Below are 22,881 nucleotides of genomic sequence, written 5' to 3' on the forward strand. Positions count from 1 at the left end.
TTAAGAGAATACGGGTTGTGTTTCGTTTTGTATTTCTTTTACATAGTGTGGTTTCAGTAATCGAGATTTCAGGTGACCTACATTTTTTACGAAATATTTTAATTTTAACATCTCGCATCAGCAAAGAGAGAAAGCAGAATATCACCTGACGTCACGCTAACTCTGGCAGTCTAAAGGTTAGATCCTCATTGCTATCCTGATCTCATCTGCCATCAACAATGTGCCGCTTTGTCTCGCGTGATGGTGTTGTTACGATCAGCTGTTTCCGCCAATCAGCTGTTCGTCACCAGCTGATGACAATTAGAGGCTGTCACAGCATACCTTCCGCGTCCGCCACCGCCGTCATAGCAGACACCGCACCGCGGCCCAACGTCACAAGACATTAATACTCCGTCATAAAGCCCACTTTGTCAAGGAGAAACCCGCTTTCGCCGTTATCCAACTGGCACCAATCATCTCTGTCGTTCGACAGCGGCTAGCTAGACATCGAGATGTTTACATAACAGCATTGTCTCTAGAATCTACCCCTGGTACATGGTTGATCTCCTAACACTGGATATTCTAGCACTCTGTGTAGTAGCCTAAACAGATAAGAGTGGTTACTTGAGATTAGCGTATTACTAATTTCTTAAAAGAAAACGAAAGGAATAGCCTACTTCTGTAACGTTGGGTCTAGTACAAAACATAGACTATCCTAGATAGAATCATACATTTTACATTTTAGCACTCTAGTTTATTCAAGTTCCTGCTAGTATTAAAGTTAAGTAGAGTAATGTTAAAGGTGATTCCGAACCACCACCAAATGACTGGGCGGCGGGCTGCTTGCAAGGACAGGATCGCTCAGCGGTCATTCATCCAAGCAGCAGCCACGCTCGACGTTGTTTGATTCCGCTACACTGTGCCATTGGCAGAAGTATTCTTGGATGATTTCGAAGATTGAGTTGATGTCGGTAACGATGATTAGAAGATGTATTGAAGTGGGTAGATTTAATGCGTTAGAACACGTGAGGAGTCTATTTGGTTACTTTACCTATTTTTGTATTGTGCTAGGTACTAGGTGTTTGTACTTAACAGTCTTTTGATACACAAAAAATGTTAACAAACTAATATTATTGCATGGAGTTAGATAGGTTTTTGTTCGTGAGAGATGTCCGTAATATTTTAACTGGACCGTTCTAGATTTTACAATAATAAAATCATTATAACCAATAACTTTACTACATTTTAATTCAACAGGATTTTAAACAGGGTTGTGGACAAGGTAACGGTCGGCAGGTGGGATATTTTCATCGAAATGTTAATAATTTTCTTCAGTGAATTTTTAAGATTATGCATTGTATTACATTTTCAGAAAAGAAAACATTAATATTTCAAATAGCATTTACGCATTAAATATCCCAGAATTTTTTCACTATAAAAAGTATTTGGGGAAGCAGAAATAAGATAGATGAGATAGAGAAGTACTAACACTTTGAATTAATAGTGTTTGGATAAATAAATAAGAGAGCTGACAATTGAATATTTAATGGAAGCATATTATATACTTCATATAAAGACTGGTCGAGAAAACTTGGAAACATTACCTTTCATACAATATAATTGAACAGTCACTATACATTTTTCGAATGCTTTGGGGAGAATTGTATGATGAGGAATTTACATAATTGTGTGACATTACTGTTTAACGTGAGAGATAAGGGCGTAATTAAAACATTCCATATTTAAATGTGGGATGAGAAAAGGGAACGGAGTTGGGTATTCGTGCTACCATTGTTTTGAGTGCACAGTACTAGTACTGGCACAGGGTCTGTTTTTACACCTGAAGATGAGGATAGATTTCAATCCTCGAAACGTAGTGTGATACTTTTTTGTAACGTATAACGATGGCGAGTGTCCGAAATGCTGTTATCCTTTCAAACTTTCCATCGTCAGTAATAAACATTAAACTAAGAAGTACATTGTTGGAATATGCCGCAAACACACCAAATAACATCCAAATCTAGACATATAACTACGGTTAGAAACTAAATCCTACGAGTCAACAGAATACATTAGTGTAGTTTCTAGGTAGTTCCTAGTTCCAGCTGGAGAACTGCGCTGCAATCGTTTGTTCCAGCGAGACTTCTGTATTTTATATTTTCACGACACTTGACGTTTATTCAAAGAAGATATGCTGTTATTTAATATTTCAATTTCACTACTAAGTGCATTTGGCGTAAATATGACTTAAACTACCGCACAACGTCAAATGATGGGATGGAGGTATGGGTCATTTAAAGAAACAAGAACCATTAAAAGCATACTGGTATTCATCAGTTATAAAGTTCAATAGCTTTATAAAACATACGATAAATATATATTTGAAATAACAAAACAAAACTTTAATTTTCACAATTAACAAAAGATTTTACAACTACAGAAATTCAGTACAACTACAAAAAAATAACAACACTGGCTGTTTGAAATGGCCGATAACAAATTAATTGTATGTTGGCAAAAGAATATAAACACAGTCAATATTTGAAGATCTAAGAAGCAGTTCCCTAGCAAGTGATACCTTCGAGATGAATGAAACTCTCTTTTTAAATTTTTTAAACTAATTCTCATACTGCTAATTTCAAACCTATTTTCCTTATTACATACCAAAATTCTCGAAAAAAGTAATAGAACCACAAAAACAAACGGTGCCAAGTGTAATACTGCGTACTACATTGTATATCATATTTCTAATGAGTAATGCGGAACTGATGTATAGCGCGTTTTAGAAGGATCTAAGAAGCAGTTCCCTAGCTAGTGATACCTTCGAGATGAATGAAACTCTCTTTTTAAATTTTTTTAAAACTAATTCTCATACTGCTAATTTCAAACCTATTTTCCTTATTACATACCAAAATTCTCGAAAAAAGTAATAGAACCACAAAAACAAACTGTGCCAAGTGTAATACTGCGTACTACGTTGTATATAATATTTCTAACGAGTAATGCGCAACGATGTATAGCGCGTTTTGTCCAGCCTGTTCATCGCTGTATAATACATTATTGACACAATGTTGTCAAGAAATGGTCAAGCGACTGTAAGGACCGGACCATGCGGTCGTCAGACCTCTCCCTCTACGGCACCCCGACTGAGATGACGTCGCACAAAAACAAGCCTAATACTATTATAACCCGGTGTTAAGTCGGGCTCTGGGGTTTTTGTGGCCCAGACTATGTTATAATAGAGGGTCATTACGGTCCCGGACCACGCCAAGCTTCCATCACTCATCCTTCCCTCGGCCGCCGCCGCCCACCGCCGCCGCCTGGCTCCGACGTGAACATAGTAAACAGAACAGGGCATGGTAATGTGATGATTGCTCTTGTCGGTAATTGACTAATTAGTTTTCTTTACCTTTGTATGCTTCTCATTCACGTTTTGGATCACGATTTGCTGTTTGAAATATTCATATTAGTGATCTATGTAATCAACAAGTTGATATTTTTATAAACGTAGTATCTGATTCCATTTTGTATTCCAAGGAAAGTTATTTGCGTGGAGACTGACCACAAAAGTATATATCTCAACTGCGAAACTATGTATGCGATAACGTATCCGTTTAACTACTCACCAACTTTGCGTTTACAACGGAGTGGTTATGCGCTTAAACAAGTACCCTACAGAACATTTATTTTATTTCACCACTGGTAAACCCGTTTTGTGCGTTTTCACATTTAAAAAGCTATCAAAATCATGCAAGTGCCACAATCCAATAAAACAAAAGTTGAAACGTAAGCTTGCTATAAAGATGTGAAGGAATTGATAGTATCATCTCTATTAATGAATTGATCAGAATGGACTGTGCTCAAATCGTTCCTATAGTTACCAGGTTATATCATAGCACATTTGCTCCAAATACTCGGGGATGAGAATCTTTTGGAACACTGCAGCTGTGTTTGATTTATGACAGATCGTTTGTATCTTGGAAATATTTAGTCAAGCACATATAACTTTGTAAGTGATATTTACGTAACCATCCATACACACAAAAAGACGTTCATTATTATGTAAGGTGTCTTAAATATCATCGATGATTACTTCACATGAATGGGATGATATGTAGATGACGTTTAGGGGTAGATAAGTGATTCTACGATATTCGATGTTGTCAACAGAAGATAACTTCACATAAATGCGGCGATATGTAGATGACGTTTTGGGGTAGATAAGTGATTCTACGATATTCGATATTGTCAACAGCAGATAACTTCACATAAATTTGGCGATATTTAGATAAATTTTTGGGGTAGATAAGTGATTCTACGATATTCCATGTTGTCAACAGCAGATAACTTCACATAAATTTGGCGATATTTAGATAAAGTTTTGGGGTAGATAAGTGATTCTACGATATTCGATGTTGTAAACAGCAGATAACTTCACATAAATTTGGCGATATTTAGATAAAGTTTTGGGGTGGATAAGTGATTCTACGATATTCGATGTTGTAAACAGCAGATAACTTCACATAAATTTGGCGATATTTAGATAAAGTTTTGGGGTAGATAAGTGATTCTACGATATTCGATGTTGTAAACAGCAGATAACTTCACATAAATTTGGCGATATTTAGATAAAGTTTTGGGGTAGATAAGTGATTCTACGATATTCGATGTTGTAAACAGCAAATAACTTCACATAAATTTGGCGATATGTAGATAAAGTTTTGGGGTAGATAAGTGATTCTACGATATTCGATGTTGTAAACAGCAGATAACTTCACATAAATTTTGGCGATATTTAGATAAAGTTTTGGGGTGGATAAGTGATTCTACGATATTCGATGTTGTAAACAGCAGATAACTTCACATAAATTTTGGCGATATTTAGATAAAGTTTTGGGGTTGATAAGTGATTCTACGATATTCGATGTTGTAAACAGCAGATAACTTTACATAAATTTGGCGATATTTAGATAAAGTTTTGGGGTGGATAAGTGATTCTACGATATTCGATGTTGTAAACAGCAGATAACTTCACATAAATTTGGCGATATTTAGATAAAGTTTTGGGGTAGATAAGTGATTCTACGATATTCGATGTTGTAAACAGCAGATAACTTCACATAAATTTGGCGATATTTAGATAAAGTTTTGGGGTAGATAAGTGATTCTACGATATTCGATGTTGTAAACAGCAGATAACTTCACATAAATTTGGCGATATTTAGATAAAGTTTTGGGGTAGATAAGTGATTCTACGATATTCGATGTTGTAAACAAAAGATAACTTCACATAAACGTGACCACTGTTTATTACACGACACATTATTTTTGTCTTCACGGGTTAAATATTTCTGATTCTATTTGAAGGTACCTCAGTCGTAACAGAGTAGTAGCATGAGACTGGGGTGTGCCTAATACTAACGTTTCCCCAACGAGGCTATTACTCAAATAAACTATTGTAATTAAAACGAGAGACTTTCTTCTTTAAAGACAGAGTTGTAAAAGCGTTTACTGAGAAATAGAGCAATAATGGGAGGTTTGGTGTGGGAGGAGTAGTGCGTGAGGTTGAACTATTGCAGGAATGTTAAACGGTGAGATAGATCATTGTTCTCCAGAATCTTCTACACGACACAGCCCAGGAGAGCTAACAACAGTTTGGATATCACTCACAATTTCAGTTCCCACAACATCTATCAAGTATCTACATGCTAACTATCGCAGGAATGTTGAACGATGAGATAGATCATTGTTCTCTAGAATCATCTACTCGACAAAACTCAAAAGAGCAAACAACAATCTTGTGATTACTCCTAATCGAAGTTCTCACAATACCTATCTATATATACTATTTGAGGAATGTTAAACGGTGAGTTAGATCCCTGATTTACAGAATCTTCTACACGACACAACTCAGGAGAGCTAAAAACAGTCTGGTGATCACTCCTAATTGAATTTCTCACAACATCTATCAATTATCTATATACTAACTACCGCAGGAATGTTAAACGGTGAGTTACATCACTGTTCAACAGGATCTTCTGTACAATATAACTCAAGAGAGCTAACAGTAGTCTAATGTTCACTCTCACTGATGTTCCCACAACATCCACCCATATGTTACAAGAGGTAGAAGACAGGCCCTCCTAATGCAGTATCTCTGCAACATGCACTCTGCTTGACTACTGTATATCCAGTCTCAGGTGGGGTTATCGGTGCGCTATAGTCGGTGGATTGTTAAGTAGAGTGTACTATACATTCAGTAGTCGGTGAATGGTTTGTAGTCAAGTGGATTTCGGTTGTAGTGGTGACGAGTCAGCTGGTGTCTGTCCATGCGTGTGGCTAAGGTGCGTCGTCCAGGATTACTCAAAGCTGGGAGATCTTCCTCAGCGGGGTGTCCTCTCTGGTCGCGTACTCACGAATGAGGTTCCACGGTGACTCAGCTGCCGCTGCATACACGGTCCTTGGCTTTTCTCTGATGTAGTCATGCAGGGTAGTATCTCTGGACCACCGTTTTTCTGACGAAAAGGAAAACGACTGATTAATTAAACAATATTTTCTGGTTGCCTGAACGTTAGCGAAGCTTATCATTCGAGAGGCTGGAAAAATGTCGTATGTGATGTCTGATTGTCTGTCCGCACGATATCTCGAACACGAACTGACCTATAGACTTCACATTTTGCATGATGCCTCATTTGTAGATAAGGAACTCTGAGTTCTGTGATGGTTCATGTCACTCTATGGGATTTGGCTAAACATTAGCGAATATTTTACATTGGTCTTATGGGTAACCGTGATGGTAACGACAATATATAATTAAATAAGAAATAAATATTTAAAGACAAACAGTACAGTCATAAGAGATTTCAACATGTGATATTTTTATTCATAGAGTAAAATGAAAAAAAAAAAAAAAAAAAAAAAAAAAAAAAAAAACTAGCAAATCAATGTTATAAGAAAGTTACAGAATTTGATTCCCGAGCACCCTTGCGTTGTGTACACTCCTTAGATCATCAACACGTTTATCATTTGAAAACTGCTATGAAATTTAACTAAACTAACATTTTAAATATACAATGTGGCAAGTTATTGGGAAAAAAGCTACTCTCTAGACTTTAATTTTTCATGAATCTTCACTACTTCATAGACAAGAATGTCTTTAATGATTATGCATGTCCAACTATGGAACTATGGGTGAGCGTCGTTAACACTAGGCTAACACTTTTCCTGGGATGTAAACATTTCTTTTCTCTTCGACTGTTTGTTTGCAGAGCACCTGAGAATGAAATTAACTATAACCTTGAAATTGTGCATGCAACACCAGCGAAGCCCGTTACGCTACACGTGGTGTGTAATAATTCCTTCGACATTTTGCATTCAATTTTTGACTGCAAATAGCTTATTGAATTAATGACATTCTGATAAAAAAATAATAATTCTATATTTGTTTAAAAAAATGAAAATTTATGTTGTTATACCTTCGTTACATCAAGCCGTCGTGTAATTTCTGCTAGTATATTACACATTTCACGGTATGCAAAATACAAGGGCCGCTCCGGGATTTGAACCCGGGACCTCCTGCACCCAAAGCAGGAATCATACCCCTAGACCAAGCGGCCGCCTTGAAGAGCTTCACGTTTCAGAGCAAACAAGAGATGTTTGTAAAGAGAAAGTTACTATGACGTAACACTCTCGAGTAATGTTCTCTCTGAGTAGGCTACTCTTTGCACCTTGTTAGCTTACTAACATCTAACGTAGCTTTTTATATTTCCCTTTAGGGTGGAGCAATCGTTTTATTAAATTGAATTTCATAGTCACAGGTATTTTAGATACTTTCCTTGAAATTATGAGAATATATGTATTTGATCAACCCACGACAAAGTACAGGCATTTCATTAGTTATTTAACAGTCTTTAATGCAAAGTGTATTTTTTTTAATCCCTCTCTTTATCTTAAACCGTTTTACACGCGGTTCTGTTTTAAGAGAGAGGTAACTGCATTTTTCATTCCTCGTAGAATGGCAAAAGATATTTTTTCTGTTTATATTGTCTCTAGGGAAGGTATTAAAAGGACTGCGAATTTTTTAAAGTAACCCAACCGAAAACCTATTTCACCTCTTTTAAGGTTTTAAACCCATACCAGTATGCTTCATAGTACTTATTTTACTAACAATAAATATCAGTGTGACTAGAGTTGCCCCGCACATATTCAAATTCTGAAAGAGATCGAAAGATGCGTTATGGGAATTTTGTTTTCCCACACAATGTGCTCTGGTATACTGACAGCGTTATATATTCATTCAATATTATATTTTTATGTATATAAAATGTAAAAACAACGTATTTCATGTAAAGAGCTTGATAAAGTTCATGCAATGACTGCAAATGTTAAATGTTATACATGCTATTAAAATAGGTATAATTCTGATATGAACTGTTTGACGAGTTGCTTAAGTTGACTCTACACACGAAAATACATACATACTCAGTGCACAGCAAAATGTAATGGCCTGGGAATCTGAAATCAACATGAACAACTAACTCATTCTTTGCTACCTTTTTTTTTGTTTTCTGCCACTCCAAAGTTTTAGGCTACTATTTTTAATTGATTTTGGAAAGTTTACTGGGTCTAGTGATGGCTAGAAACTAAATACGGTGACGTGACGTTGAGCGACCGGGGCAAACAGCTTTTAAGAGCTTGCGGTTAACCTATTTTCCACACTTTTCAGAAAACTATGTCCATTGAGCCGGAAAGCCAAGAGAGATAGCTAAACCCCATTTAGGGAAACAAAAGCTGAAGCGCATAACAACTAGAAATAAAACTTAAAATATCTAGAAGATACAGTAATGATATTAGCTTCTAGAACAGGTAGAAGAAACGACCACCGGCCAACAAAATGCAAGTACCAGACGCCACACTACAATGTTCAGCCACATCAAACAACTTAGATAATGTTTCGTTTAGGAATTCCGAAATATATATCAGAACGAATTATCGGTTCGTACTATGTACATACACAGTGAATGAATGATCACTGAACAACTACTAAGTATCAGTAGTGAGTTTTCGTTGATCAACGGTTGTCCGTAGGTGACGATAAACCACACACCAGTTTACCGTTCGTTAAAGTCTCCAGGTCTAATACTCAAGAATCCTTTCAGTGTGAGAATTCCTTTGATTGTCCACGGTTTATTTAGTAATCTTTCACTAAACGTGGGATGGTCCATCGACCTGCTGTCGATATGGTTGCTACCGAAACAACTTTCGTTGATCGGCGGCCAACCAAACGCCTTGGCGGGGAGGCGAGCTATGAGCGGGGACTGCTCGCCATTCAGCCCACGCCAGGGCGAGCTGCCACCGCCTGGACTCTTACTTTCCGGGCACATTAAGGATGCGTCTGCACGTGTGGGTGCGGCCGTAATAGAATAGTAAAAGACTTCCCACTGACGCGACCTTGGACCAACCAGATGTCCGCGTGGGTGCCCAGAGGGAGCAGCGGCCGCTTGGGCAATAGCTGTCAGTTCCGCGGCCCGACTGAGCGAGATTAGAGATATTACATTGTAAGATGCACCATTAGCCAGAGTCCGGCTTCCTCTCTCAGTTTTAGTTGTGTCTTTTCCGCCATCTCTCGAGTGAATAGTTACTGACAGAGTTGCTTTAGAGTATACCGCCAGAAACATATTTGTCGCGGGTATGGTAAACTTTAGTAAGAGGTTCAGCTATGGTTTTTTTCTTACAATTGCAGTGCAGGATATAAGGTTTATTCATGATCATCAACACTTCACTGAAACAGCACCACTGGGAAAGAAAATAAGAAAAAGCCTGAGCCGTGATAGTTCAGGATAATTTCAAATATTCTTGTCTCAATAAGGGCTACGTTTAGGACCGAGTAGAGATTGCCCTCTCACCGATTTAAAATATGGGCACAAATTTGGCCCTTGCGAAAAAATTAAGGTAACATAAAAAAAGACAGGGCACTTTTACCACGAATGATAAATTTCATAGTATCTCACTTCTATCACTTATCCATATGTTGAATTAGACGCGATATATGTCCATAATTAAACCTGAAGTCTTAGTTGTCACGAATCTCCTTACCATCATTCAAAGAAGAAAAATTAGCCAAAAATATTTAGATACGTTCTTTATTTAAATGCGTAACTATGATATAGTGTTATTAAAGATAGATTAAAAAGACAGTTATTAAAAAGTTTACGGGCCGCTCCGGGATTTGAACCCGGGACCTCCTGCACCCAAAGCAGGAATCATACCCCTAGACCAAGCGGCCGATGAGGAATGATGGCAGCAATAACTCGGATTCCAAGAGAGAAAGTAATAGACAGAAGCGGTCTGTGCATTCCTCAATAACAGTAGCGTTCTCGGAGTGTTAACGGAATGTGCATTGGCGGCTTTGGGGTTTTTACAAAAATGTAATCAAAACAGGAATCATCAAACGATGGCTGAGTTACTAAGTAGTATATTGCAAAGATTTTCGAAGTGCCCAACTTTAAAATTTTGAGAACTGTATCATAATATAATATATTACAGGCTGAAAGTTTTCAAACTTGTTCGAGAATATATTTCAATATTTTTTTGTAATATGTAATATGGAGTTATTATATGCACAATAAATTATGTATGAAACCCAGATTTTACTAGAGCTTGAGAAGGAATCATTCACATTACGAAGTTTAGATCGAAGTTTCCACCTCTATATAATGATATAGTTTTTTTTTTTTTTTTTTTTTTTCATTTTGACACAGGTATGAATATTAGAAGAGAAGTAATATTGTCATTGAAGTAAGTTACTTTATTTTATAGAGTAAACAGTATACAAATCATTTTATTGAGGCGTAATTTCAATATTGTGCCAAATATTTCAAGGAAGTTGAATAAACTACAACAAAGTTTTCGTGTGAATTGCTGACGTGGCTTAAACTGTAAGTAAGAAAACTCAGCCGGCATAAGCTTTCCAAAAATAATGCAATAATCTGCATAGTAGGCGTATGGATGGGATCAGCTTTCGATTTTATGTAGAGCAATACAGATCGTACCTGTAGGCAGTAGAGATGGGGGCTTTGCTATCTCGACTAATTCAATCATTGGATTTTTCTAGTCATTTGGAATTGATTTGATGGTCAAAAACCAAGATGGGAAACTTCATATTCTCCCAAGAGACTGCAACCACTAAAGTAGGGAATAGAGTTGATTATGTTACCATGGGCAGTTCACCGATTCCGGGTAAAATACCACCAGGAAGTTTTAAAGTGACACTTCCCTAGTGAGAGGAAAAGTAGGGATTAACTCAAAATTGCAACCGGGTTTTCACGACTCGTAAATCTTTCGCCACAAGTATTATACACGTTATTACTCTCGCTGGACCCCGTCAGTTGTATCCGGAAGTCGTCTTTAACCGCAATGCGAAATTATAACACTCAGGAACACTTGATTGTTTCAGGAAAATTGAATTTTCACAGGTGAATGGCGACGCGATGTGGTTGGTGAAAAGACCGCTAGAGAGTGCTGGAGGTAGGGTCAGCGTCTCCCGCGTCTCGGCCTGCCAGCTGATCCGGCAGTTGTGCTGTGCGCGCCTCGCTGTTGTGTCTCGCCCGTCATCGCGCCCCCGCAAAGTATCGTATACGACGAAACTTTCTACTATAAATATCCAATAAAATATCCTTACAAATTACGATTTACCATCACTATTTTAATCATTATTTTTACTCACTTGAAAATATTTTCAATTATTTTATTCATTATAATGTAGCCTATAAGTAATACATTTTTGTACTGTAAATATTTTTATTAATTACAAATAATAATTCATATTCTCATCAGTGGATACTGACTATAAGACAATTTTTAATTTGACGTCCGTGTAGATACAAAAACACATACTCTTAAAGTAACCTAACAAGAATAATTCAAACAAAGTGTAGTCTGAATTATTGTATGCAATTTTAAATATGCACAAAACATATTAATCAATAACTTGATTCTGTAAAATTGATAGTTTTGCAAGTTGAAAAATACATATTACAGTTTTTACTACAATGATTATATTTATAGAAGTTTTTGCAGCAGTCTTTACCAGAACGTGTTTTCTGAAACAAATTCACTATGTGCGATTAATATAAAATTTTAAACATAAGGTAGCGGGAATATTATTAAATTTAAACTTAACCATTTCTTAATCACTCTGTCATATACGTGACTAATGTAAAAAAATTATAAATTGTAAGGTTTTAAAGTTATTAACAACTAATTACAGCTCTCTATAAACTAATTGAAGTTGAACCAAGAAGGAAAGTCAAAGAGGAATAAACAGTCAGCGATCAGCTGATAGACAGTGTCTGTGAGGTGTTAGTGATATGGCTCAAGCAGCAGTCCTCAGGGCGCAGAACAGAGCGGCCAATAAGGTAAATTGTTATTTCCAAGTAGAGGTGTAAGAAAGCCTCTTGTTCCTAATCAGGAAATTTGAGTATTTTATACATTGTATAGTCTTAATTTATGAAGTCTTTTCAACGAAGAAGGACCATGTAATATTGAGTATTAGTAATAATAATTGTTTACTTCTACAGTTTTCTACACACTAATGTGGAGAAATAAAAACTAAACAATGTTCACCGCCGTGAAATTACTATACTTGTGTACTAATTGTTCACTTTGATATATAATTATCACACTAATTGATGATTAATGCTTATCACATAGCACGTTAGTTTCAACCTACACTAAAAAAGAAGAAGAAAATTAGAAAAAGGTCTTATAAACGTAATATCAAATTACGGTGTACCAATACTGAAAAGAATCAAATTTATTTTTTATTTAAGGAGGTTATTTCCGGAGTAATAGCATTTCAATTGATCGCACAACACATTTTTACGGAAAATGGTCCAAAACTTGCAAATTTGTATTGTCCTCTCAAAGAATCGAAAACGCGATCACTTCATGAAATAGTCACAGCCTAGCCCTGCGGTACAGTAAGATAAATCAATATTAGAAACTTCTTGTTATTGTTAAGTATCACATTGTAAGATACTGTATTATAGTATTTCTAGGTCGTTTATTGTTTCACGATTCTACATAGGACATTCGAGATTCGCGACAAGATATTACGTTAACGAATCTTTTGTTTTTATTTACGGCGTTCAGTATAACAATGATCTGTGATAACATTGTTGTCATTGTTCGTCTGGTTCCGATAGAAACATTGTTCTTTTTGTTTCAGCAGTAAACATTGCTTTGAAAGCGTAACCAAGTTTCATAGATACGGTTTAAATACAATTACATATACTTTACTATTCTACATTTAAACGCAAAGACATTTCTACAAGTTCAGAGATGATGCGCTTCGTTTGCTAGAACGTCAAACGAAGCATTTCAACAACATATCACCGAAAGCTGAATAGCTTGTTTGTTCAGTACATTTATATGTTGTTATAAATAAACAACTCGTATGCATTTTATTATAATAAATATTCATATTAAAATAAAGTAGTATTAATTTAGTGACCTGCAGCTTCGCACGGTATTCCGAATTATACTCGTATTTTCGATGCCAATGCAGAATTTGCCTTGTTGCCATGATCAAGAAAATATGTCAAAAATTGGCCATTTTAATTTACTCAGTTCTTAGTATTTATGTGCCATTGTTTTATTTTGCCTTATTTCCCTGATCTAGAATATATATATATATATATATATATATATATATATATATATATATATATATATATATACAAAGGTCTGATAGGTTTTCTTCTCTCAAAAGACGACTAAGATGGGATTTTGTAATAGGCTTTACATTGATAGTAAAAGTGATGTAGTAATTTTGTATTTGATATCTGCATCACTGTGCTGACCAAGCTAAAACGTACATTTAAAAGTATACATTTACTAAAACTTTTAATTTTCTTACTCTGTATTCAACAATAGTTGTAGAAAAGGTTGATATAAGAGGTGTTACTGTCAAGTTTATCCGTGCTTTCAAGACTATAAATCTAAACAGATATAAAATAGTGGTTAAATTAAACATATGATTTTGATGTCCTACAGAATACAGAAAGCTTTATTCATAAAGTTAGAACAGGTGTCAAATACATAATAATATAAATGAAAATCAATACAATGTAATGAAAATAAATTGTCTTTAGTTAGTTAGTTTTTAATAATTGTTGCGGCTATTTACATGTTCAAGGAATTCACTGATTGTGTAAACTGATTTCTTCACAAGCCAGTAATACAGTCCTTTTTTAGTTTTTTTTCTTCAATTGTCTTGAGCTCGATAGATAAAGCATTATATAGTCTAGCTCCAGCGTATGAGGGTTTCTTTGCGAACAGAGCGGTCCTGTGAGCAGGTAAGATGTAGTCAAGTCCATGTCCTCATTTAACAGAGTCTTTCAATTAATATTTCGCAGCTTTAGAGACCAAAATGGAATTTCGACACTAGATTTCTTAACAGTCTAAAAATGATTCTAACTTTCCAACTGTTCGACGCATTCTGTGAGTTTAATGATTAATGATTAACTTGACACAAAGCACTTGATAGAAGTTGCTCGGAGGCAGATGTTCTGTGAGATTGAGTTCCTGTAGTTAATGTTGTATTCGTGTACGCCACTAACATGAGTCAGCACACAATTAGATTGAAAATACAAAACCATTTCCAAAATGTAGATTGTAGAGGTAGGGTCAAGTCAGTTTCCCAAACTCTTAAAGGCACCTCTACACGACTCTTTCCAAAGGTATACTGGTAATGACTGTCTCCTTCTGGAGGCTAAAGGCTCTTTCAAATTTGTATTTTGCACATCCGCTCCACAACTTTATTCCATAAGATAAGTGGTGTACAAGACCAAACTAGACCGTTTCAAGACATCCAGTAAATAAAACTTTGCCAAATTACTCAAGGCAAAGATGCTTTTGGTGATCCTGAAAGACGTTTAAGTTATTAATGGTGTTAGGTAGTTATGTTTATTAGGCTCACAGGAAATTATTACAATGGAAATACTTGTAATGAATAAAATACAGCATAATATACAAAATCTAATGATAAACTGGTTTGCCACTGTAATACTTCTAAGTAGATTTAATTAGTGTGTCCACCTTCGTGTGGAAAACTAAGTACAACCGTTTAATAGAGCCCCAGTAGAATGAAATTCATTTATAATTATTGAACAGGAAATTACCATAATAGTAAAACTGTACGGTTGACTGCCTCTCTAGTTGTCATAAAATAGTTGGTACTTGTCATTGAGGTAGAAACATGACATTTTGATCAGAAAAGTGAATCTTGGGTTTTTAATATCGATTAAATCATAATATGGCCATTTTTTGTCTATTTTATTTTCAATTTTTATTGTTTGTTTCTATTGTATTTTTTTGTATTTTTCGTTTAATTGTGACAAAGCTCGAAAGTGTTTTAAAATAATCTCAAAAAGTACCAGGCAAATTTTGCAAACTTGGCAGACGAATATAAAATATATGGTTTTATTGTTAATTGGTAGAGTACTGCTTTACTTTTGTAGGATTTCTGTCTCAATTATATTATGCATCAAGGGTCGAGGTTCTAAAAATACAAGAACACGCAACAAATCCGATAATCCAACTGTTCCTGTACATTGTTCGTCTTGGATAAAAATAAACGTCACCGTAAGTTGGCAATTTAATTGTACTTTAATTAGGTATAAAAAGACTGGATATCGCTTTTTGGTTCATACCCAAGTAACAATATCTAGTTCAAAATTAAACGTGAAGGCAATAACATCGTGATAACACCCCGACGTGTCTGATAAAGTCGACATAATGGGTCATTGATCATCTTCATCCCAAATTACATCCATCCGGCCATTGATCAAACTTATCGGGACCGGTGACTTTCCTTGACCACAGCCCGTGACACCCCAGCCGAGTGTGAGATCGCATCAGTCGAGTCATCCTGGCGGGTTGAACGTCTCGGCTTTTACCTGGAGATTGTGATCCTCCACTGGATCACTTTCCTCCGCGATGACTTCCCGTGATCATGACCGCGGATCAGACGATATTATCGAGGAACGATCATCGCCTCTAATTTTCGCTCTCACCGCTCATCGTCCATATTAATCAGAGTGCTCTAATTGATACGTATGATTATTTTTCTCTGCTGCATTGTGAAGTGGGGAGTCCACGGAAACACCTGCTTGCGTGATGTCCAGCTTTACAACCGGTCACGCAATATACAACTCATAATTAGAGAGATAACAGATTCTCACCCTTTTCACATTAATCTGGCGCCTATTAGTCTCTTAGTGAAAATGTACTTTAAATTATTTCTTGTTGACCGTTTAAAACCCTTGGGGCTGAAGATTTTTTTCTTCAAAAAAAAGGCCTATTTTAAGCTGTTTAAAACTGCATTAGAACTTATTATTTGTCTCGTCTTTCATTTTTTCAGTAAACGAATCTTTTTAAGTTTTAATGTACATTTTCTATGCGGTCTTCAAAATCGAAGTTAGTGTTCAAGACTCATGACCTCATCCATGGAATCAAATCATATCGAAGAACTAACACTTGGTGTATTTTTTATGCTGCGTATTAATTCTGCGATGCACTAGTATCCAGAAAGTGTATATGTGTGGAACGATATGTCCATCAAATCAAGCGAAACCAGCCAATACTTCTTTAAGAGGACGGTGATGGGTAAATTGTAACGAATTAGTGAAGTGTAAGTTCTTATTTCACTGTCAAGTTACAGTCTATTAAATGTTTCTTGACGTTCGTTGTGCATTTACTTATCAACAGAAACACAACATAGAGCTGGATCTTAAAGATTAGAGAGGGGTAGGAGTACACTACACCACCTCTCGTGTAACAGAGCTCGCTGAGGTTGCATGCAAAATACCAAGTCTATAGCTCATTTCATTCTTGAGATTTCCTACGGGTAGATACGCTAGCCAATTATGCAGAAAATAAATTATTACATCCCCCAGCAGATAAAAGATAAATAGTGTCAGCCTACTGAACTAGGCTTCAAAGATGCTCAGACAAATTCCATAGTTGGACATACACCATTATAGAACGCATTATTGTCTATGTAGAAATGAAGTTCCAAACAAAATTTAAAGTCTACAGATGATATCTCGAAATTTTTCTCAAGATATCTTCCCACATGGTACATGCACATTTTTGTTCATTGATTTGGGTTTCATAGCAGTGTTTAAATAATAAAATTCTACACACCAATTTTTGTTTAGTTTCCAGGCTTTTGGGCTACATATGTTAATATGCCATTTATTAAAATCTCATATGATTATTTAGTCTGTTTACAGATTTAGTTATTCTGCCATTATGTTCATAATGGGTACCCATAAGACCAATGTAACAATGTACGCTAACGCTCAGCTAAATTCCCATGGAGTGACATGCACCATCATCGAGCTCACTGTTTCCTAAATATAAATAAAATTTAATAAAAACTTTCAAATCAATAAGTTACTTTTCGAGATATCGTGTGAAAAGATAATCATTCACACATACAGAAATAAAATAAAAATAACCAATACAAAGGAAAATTAATTTACTTTTAAAATATTTAGCTCAATGAATCATAATAGCAACTCACAAGAATGTTTATTCAAGTTGGCAGTTTATTAAGCAGAATGTTTATAACGTAATTTGAATTAACATGCACAAACGGCTCCAATGCAATCATTGTGGTAAAGACGAAACAGGATTGCTGTGGGCAATCTTGGAACAAAAAGGCTCGGCATTTGATGAATAATTTGGGAGGGTATAACGTTTCGAGCAATTTCAGTTGATTCTCCCGCTGATGCCATCGAGTACCCGCAGATTCGCGGTTAACTAGCTTGTGCTGAGAGTAGCCTGCGGACCCGTGAAGAAATGAACCCAAGGTAAACTAACGGCAACCTCGTAATTATCGTGCCCGTTAAATGCCCAGAGGATGAAAACAATTTTCTTCCATACATTCTCGGGCTGGTAAGTTCAAGACCTGACATTCCGCTTAGGTCCATCTAATTTCATGGAATCTCCACGAGAAGTGTGAGAGTTAATCTAAAATTAATTCAATACCATTCGCCGCAGTATTTTAATTGTCGCCTAGAACATGTTTTATGTTTTAATTGCTCATAGTCCCAGTTGGGTATTAATAGATACGAAATATCTTTGTATTTTACGGTTTACTATACAGCCAATGAATTCTCCTGTGCTTATGATAATAGATGAAACTAATATTTTAACATCTACTTTAATGTACTGTAAATTTATATCACAGCTTTGAGAGCGAAATTATAGAAATTCCTGCTTTCATTTATCTTGTACATAACCTTACTAATTCTTTCGTTCTCTGTATGATTCACCCATTGAGATAAAAGTTTAGTAATATATGTTACATAAAACACTAAACACATATAGACGAATCTAAGGAAGCCTATGGGTCTTAGGAGATTCTGGGGTGCAAGAGTAGATAGGTGTTTACTGCGGGAGATGACTGTTTCAGCTAGTGGTGCTCCCCAAGTGTTAAGGGTTGATGCTACCCTAGACATAATAGCATAAGGGCGTGCTGTATCCTGCCTGCTCTGATTGGAGAGGCTGGTTCAGAGCTGGCTTCCTTTCTTCCGGGGAGACATAACAGAATAATGCCCAAAATCCTTATGGTGGCAGCCTTTACCCCCAAACTTACCGATCCAGAATATCCTGTCATTCCGGTAGGCCCTTTTAGTACTGATTGCATTGTCTAAGCTTCTTGTCCTAAGAGAACAAAAAAATCCTTTTTGGTTATTATCACGAGTACATCTCCTATTAAGTAATCGCACATCTTTTCCGAACACCATGTATATGGATACTTCTGCGGTATCAACCCGTTTTTTCTGAAGTACTTTGGGGTTGCTGCCCAGCACCAACATGTCTTGGACCGTTCTTAGGACGGTTGATTTGCATTAACACAACACAGTCGCCTGAATATGTTGCCAAAAATTCGCATTTATATCGTCTGCTTAAGCCTTTCTGGGGTCAAACGGAATAATCGTAAGTGATGTATTGAGCTTTAACTCCAACCACATTTAATATATAAAACCCCAAGTAAATCTTACCGATAGTCATGTTCCGGTTCTCAGCTGACTGGGCCGTAAGTCAGTGTCAAGAGGACACCGAGGGGGTATTGTTGTGGTAGGCGACACTGCCGAGTGTAGTGTCACACAAATCACACCGGCTGCCAGCTATTGTGCGGTCCAGGGTTCTTGACCTTCTAGGCACGGCCCTGGCATTGCTCCCCCACATCTCCTGCCGTGTGTGGGCTACGTCCCAGGCGTGTCGCCGGAAACCTTCTGTCATCGTTGATATCGAGATTATCTCACGGAACTTGGGATTTTCAATATAAATCTCTTATCTTCGCCTTTAAGAGGTTCTCGACAACACCTGATATAACGATCTATCGTGTATCGTTGACGTGTAGATTTGTGTTACACGATAAAGCACTTCAACCTGATTTCTTGTTCTAGAATAATTTTAACAAGATTATAAAATAATGATGCGTGGTTGATGAGTTTCTTTAATGTTTCATTAAGTAATAAGCTTTGATGATTCATGGAAGAAGAGGTTTGTGCAAGAATGTCGCGAAGTAATATTTTAATATGACGCTCAACAGTTATTTTTGGTGTTCTGATTAAATACGTTAAAATTGAAGTTATAACAAAGTTTTAGGCAGTAGTTTTGATGAAAATGTCTTTTCACTGTGAATTTCTTTACGAAAATCATTCGGCTAAAGCGACAAACATTCTCTGTAACCACAGTTTGACGATACCGTCATACTCGCACTTTGATGGCGAGATGAAAGTTTCGCTACCGCTTTTTCATGACGAGTAGATGACTCGATGACGTGCAGCTTCCAGCATGCCAATCCAAGTATAGCATTGCAGCTTTCTACTAAAGATTAGCTTTCCCCTTTCTTGAAAACTCTTCAACACTTCATATATTTTGTTGCAGTGGTTGATGTAGAGTTAGAAAGTTTTCCCGGTGTGCAATCAAAAATTGTCATTACTTTCGCATTTCCCTTTTTACTGAGGATTTATGTCACAGTAGAATGTAGGACAGTCAAAATTACATACTTTGCACATATAAATAATACCATCTGATCATCGCCGACATAACGTACATCCAGGACAGGCTGTGTTAAATACGGATTGGTACGTTACGGTCTCCGTGATGCATGATCAGCCTCGATCTGTCAATCAGATCATTATTTGTTGCTGAATAATATACACGTAACTGTGGCTGATGATTCGAACACTGCAGATCCTTCTAATATTGTTCCGCAAGTTTTAAGTAGTACGTAAGCAACTTACTTAAAGAGAGGTATATCATAAATTGAGAAGGCAATTTATCACTACCTACTGATATAGATTAAATAGTTGGAGTAGTTCAATAGTAAATAGAAATATCACACAAAATTACAGTTTTTTTTAAACTGCAGGTACGATCGTTCTCTCATTAAAAGCCTCTACAAATTGCATCTGTTTTTGTGTGTTTTACTAAGTCATGGGTTGAAGTTTATAATCCTCACATAATAGTGTGTATGTCCCCATTACATTGTCCTTCTTGATGTCAGTTTTTTTATTCAGGAATTAAGTTTGGAGGCCCAAGTCAGTAATTTCGCATTATTGGGATGGGTGGAATATACTGACCTCTTATTTTTTCAATAGAATTATTAAAAGATGCATTATGTTCTGGGAGATGTGAACAAAAACATCGATAAATGGTTAATTGGATATGATTAAATAATAACTACACCGGAACCATTATTTATTCCCATCATCATATAAATATGTCTCTATTTACTACGTTTTGATTAACAACCAGAACTAATTACCACCTTTATTTTTCCCAAACTTGTTAATGATATTCCTCTACTGAGTACCTCAGAATCAAGTTCCAGTTTTATAACAAAAAGTACAGGAACTACTGTACTGGTACGTATATGTAAAGTAAGAATAGTCCATAAACTACATCAGACCGGGCGTAAACCAGCGTATGCCAAGTCTACCGACGCAACTCTTGTAGTATACGTAGGTCATGGTCGGCAAGTGCGTCGGGCTGCGTTTTGCTCGTTTTACTGCACCGTATAAACGTGATTGTATGGCTACTACCAATTGAAGGACTGGAGTGATCATTCAAATTATCGTAGATGGATTTAGGTATCACCCATCCACCCACTCAAGACTGGTTTATTGAGATTATTGAAATAGTCTTTCACATCTCTTTACATTACAGGATAAGGACCACACTACGGAGGTCGCAGAGACCTACGAACTATGTCGTCTTAACAGATGGCACAGACATATAAGCAGATTTGCTCGGATAAATGAAGGTGGTTAGTGTATTTTGACATGATCGAGGAACATGTGGAGTTTTAACAAATTAAACAACGGATTCGGTTGAGCCTTCTTGATTATCTGTTTCATGCAGTGATAAGTTGTCGTCGACAACTTGGGTCTCCACTATTCTAGTGATGCTGACAACGATTGCAAAGAAATGGAAAGGAACTGGAGCCTCGTGGACTTGGCAAACACACTACCTGAGAGATCTGTAAAATCATTCCACCGTTCCGTTTACGTAAGGATATCAGCAGCCAATATGTTGATAGGATCTTCCACGTGTAATTCCAAGGTCGCGAAAGAATAAATAGTCGATTGACGTTCGAGTTGGCGAATTACTTAATTGGAAACCATTAAGAAGATTCAGCTACTTCTCCACCTGAAGGGTTTAAGTGATACGCACAGGCACTAGAGATGTTAAATAGGTATTAGGCAGTAGTGGCTGGAACCAAAAGGAAGAAGGCCTCTGTCATCCACGCCTGTGTGTTGGAAGAATCTGATGTAGGTGTAAATGTATCTGAAAAAGTGTAGAGTGTTATGTCATTTTGGTTCTTTGGCATGACAATAACTGTCTATGCAATCTTTATGGATACTAGGCTGGTTACAACACGAGTTTGCTATGTCTTCTTGTTGCCAAGATGTCACAGTTTTGAAGTGATTTCAGAGCCCGTCTCAAGTGAAGTTGTGTTGATAACAAGTTTAGTGCAAAGTGATTCGAAGCCGAGAACGTTCGCGTTTTTTACGTCATATCTCTCAGTCAGAACTAAATAAACCTAGACATTTCTCAACGCATGTTCGCGGTTGGGTAATAATGTTGGGAATAATGTTCTGAAAGAAGTACATTTTTTAACAGAAGAAACCGTGTCATTGGCTTAGAAACAGTAATATGTTTTAAGTTAGAAATAAGTTGTGCTATAAAAGTTAAATGTTTAAAATGTTCAGGAGGAAGTCTTTCACGTAGTTCTTGATGGAAAGGCTTTATCATTAGTGTATATAATGCAGTAGTGGAAGTATTGTAAATCTGTATACCCTAAAAAGAATCTTCTATAGTAATTCTTCTGTAGTAAACATCTACTGTAGACACCCCTCACGGGGTGTCAGCTTCTAAGAGAAAAAGAGGGAGAAGTCGTTCTTGTATTGTTCCACCTATTGAATTACTGGATGCATCTGTGGAGATTTTGTAGTCAGGATGGGTGAATCGAGTAGCTTTAGTAATTTGTCTTTGCAGGAAGTAAAGGAGTGTGTTTAAGGTCTACGAAATAATTTGTGACATGCACATCTACCATTCTTTACTTCTTGGAGAAGGCTCCTTTCATTAAACATTTGTTATAAAATATATAATTTTATTTATGATACTTGTCAATTGATCATATGTACTTAGCAAACTGAAAGGATCTAGATAGTTTAACACCATCGATAGCATGAACAAAAGTTTTAGATATAGCTCAGAGTTAAAGAAATTTCACATACATAATGATTACATTTTATATTACACTGGAGGATATCTTTGGCTATGGTTGGCTTTTTCTATTGATCGGTAATTTTC

At 36.4% G+C, this 22,881-nt stretch overlaps 1 protein-coding gene and 2 non-coding genes across 3 annotated transcripts in view; 1 reads left to right on the forward strand and 2 right to left on the reverse strand.

Moving 5' to 3' along the window:
• The window catches only part of LOC124359270 (rhophilin-2-B), a 169,998-nt gene that overhangs the window by 91,760 nt on the left and 55,357 nt on the right, over nucleotides 1-22,881 (forward strand).
• Trnap-ugg lies at nucleotides 7,524-7,595 on the reverse strand. Its single transcript has one exon. It is a non-coding gene; the product is annotated as a tRNA-Pro (tRNA).
• On the reverse strand, nucleotides 10,193-10,264 carry Trnap-ugg. The gene has a single exon. It is a non-coding gene; the product is annotated as a tRNA-Pro (tRNA).

Source organism: Homalodisca vitripennis, chromosome 1 (genome assembly GCF_021130785.1).
Source record: "Homalodisca vitripennis isolate AUS2020 chromosome 1, UT_GWSS_2.1, whole genome shotgun sequence".
NCBI classification, from domain to species: Eukaryota; Metazoa; Arthropoda; class Insecta; order Hemiptera; family Cicadellidae; genus Homalodisca; species Homalodisca vitripennis.